The following is a 2,500-nucleotide window of genomic DNA, read 5'->3' on the forward strand; positions in this document are numbered from 1 at the left end:
TGTTTTTGGATGGAGTGACTTAAAAAGCCAGCTTTTCTATACAGAATCTGTATGTTGCTATCATGAGGGCCAGCAGCCCTAAATTGCCACCAGGGGGCAGCAGATACGAAATGTCAAATAATACATACCATATCCGAATAATATTAGCATTGATACCCTTCGGATTCTTGGGTAGAATAAACCGGACAATTCCCAAGCTCAGCAGGACAATTGGCTCTTTGCATTTTCAATTAAGCTAATCCATGATCCCATGCTAATTCATGATATCAACAACCTCAGATATGCAGATGATACCACTCTAATGGCAGAAAGTGAAGAGGAACTAAAGAGCCTCTTGATGTGGGTGAAGGAGGAGAGTGCAAAAATTGGCTTGAAATTCAACAGTAAGAAAACTAAGATCATGGCATCCGGTCCTATCACTTCCTGGCAAATGGATGGGGAAGAAATGGAGGTAGTGACAGGTTTTATTTTCCTGGGTTCCAAGGATGGGGACTGCAGCCAAGAAATTAAAAGATGCTTGCTCCTGGGGAGGAAAGCTATGGCAAATCTAGACAGCATACTAAAAAGCAGAGACATCACCTTGCCAACAAAAGTGCGTATAGTCAAGGCTATGGTTTTCCCAGTTGCAATGTATGGCTGTGAAAGCTGGACCATAAGGAAGGCTGAGTGCAAAAGGATTGAGGCCTTTGAATTGTGGTGCTGGAGGAGACGCCTGCAAGTCCCTTGGACCACAAGGCGATCAAACTGGTCAGTCCCAGGGGAGATCAACCCTGACTGCTCTTTAGAAGGCCAGATCCTGAAGATGAAACTCAAATCCTTTGGCCACCTAATGAGAAGGAAGGACTCCCTGGAGAAGAGCCTGATGCTGGGAACAACTGAGGGCAAAAGGAGAAGGGGACGGCAGAGGATGAGGTGGCTGGATGGAGTCACTGAAGCAGTTGGCGTGAGCTTAGGTGGACTCCAGGGGATGGTGGAGGACGGGAAGGCCTGGAGGAATGTTGTCCATGGGGTCGCGATGGGTCGGACACGACTTCACAACTATCAACAACAACATGATACCATTTAAAAGGGGTGGGAGTTCCGTTTGAAGCTGTAAAGGGTGCAATGCTATGCATATTTAGATAGGAAAAGTTCCAACATTCCCATCATGATCTTGCCGGTTCTCACAAAAAGGTGCTCAGTTGATTCTCTTGGAAGTGCTATGGAGATAATGCAGGGTTTACTATTGGACTGCAGTCTTGTGCTTAGAGCAAGCCCATCAAAATCAATGGGGCCTTAACTCCGCCATGGCTAGCTTGTCATCCCATTGAATTCAGTGAGTCATCTTAGGAACTGAATTTTAGCAATTATTCTGTTGGTGACCTCGGACACCTTAAAGTGAAGCATATTGCACAGAGATCTGTACATTGTGGAGGAAGGACTCCAGTCCAGAAAGGTTTGGCGAGATCACGGGGACATCAGAAGAGCTGGGCTGAATCTGTCCATTGCCCATGCATTCTGTTTTCACTTTCAATCTGAGGTACAGATCATAATTTCTAGCATCCAGCTCATTACTCATGGTTGATTCATTGAAATAATTTTGGACTAGATGTTTGCTTACTACCACTACATACTTCTTCTGAGGTGACCATCCTGATATCATACATCTTGCTCAGATACTATCCACTCACTGGAGCTCACAGCATGAGTTTGGGCCAGTCACAGACTCTCAGCCCAACCTACCTCACAGGGTTGTTGTTGTGGGGATAAGATCGAGAAGAAGAGAAGAATTATGTATGCTTCCTTGAGTTCCTCTGAAGGAAAAATGGTGGATGTGTGCAGTTTGTTGTGCAATTCTGTTGTTCTTCATTGTTTTCTCCTAATGTTTTTTTTTCAAAACAAAGCCTATTTTTAAAAAGGCGTGCAAATACCAAGCAAGGAACTATATCGTTCATTGGTTGAAAACTGAACACAAGTCAAGATGAGGACAAAACTAAAATTGAACAAACATGCAAATAATGCAAAAGAGGCATTATTTTGGCAAAAGAGGCACAAGGGGGGAAATTAGGCGTCAGAAAATAATTCTCAAGCAGTATCTTCTTTATGCTAGTCTTTCTTTCTGACTCTGTAGTGATGATAATTGCTTATATTATGCAGTAGTGAAGTATGATATTTCTTTTATTGTTTTGTAAAGGTAAGCAGGATTAGATTGGGCACGAAATTGCTAAAATTGAATTTGCCATGTGCAAGCATTCGATATCTAAATGATAGAACAATTTAGTTCCACTGGGAATTGAACCCAGGACTTTCTGCATGTAAAGCAGATGTGATAACCATGGAACCACGATGCTTTTCTTCAGGAAGATAAATAAGGAGGGGCTGAAGGGTGTTTTCCTCCAGTGGGAGGTAGGTGGGGAGACCTCTGGTTCTGGAACAATACTGGTGCACTTACATTTGTATCAGAGTGCGTTTTACTTCAGTTTATATTTTGTCTTTGTCCAAGGGGCCTACCCAGCATGCG

The sequence above is a fragment of the Varanus komodoensis genome, unplaced genomic scaffold (genome assembly GCF_004798865.1).
Source record: "Varanus komodoensis strain SLA01 unplaced genomic scaffold, ASM479886v1 scaffold119, whole genome shotgun sequence".
Lineage (NCBI taxonomy): Eukaryota > Metazoa > Chordata > Lepidosauria > Squamata > Varanidae > Varanus > Varanus komodoensis.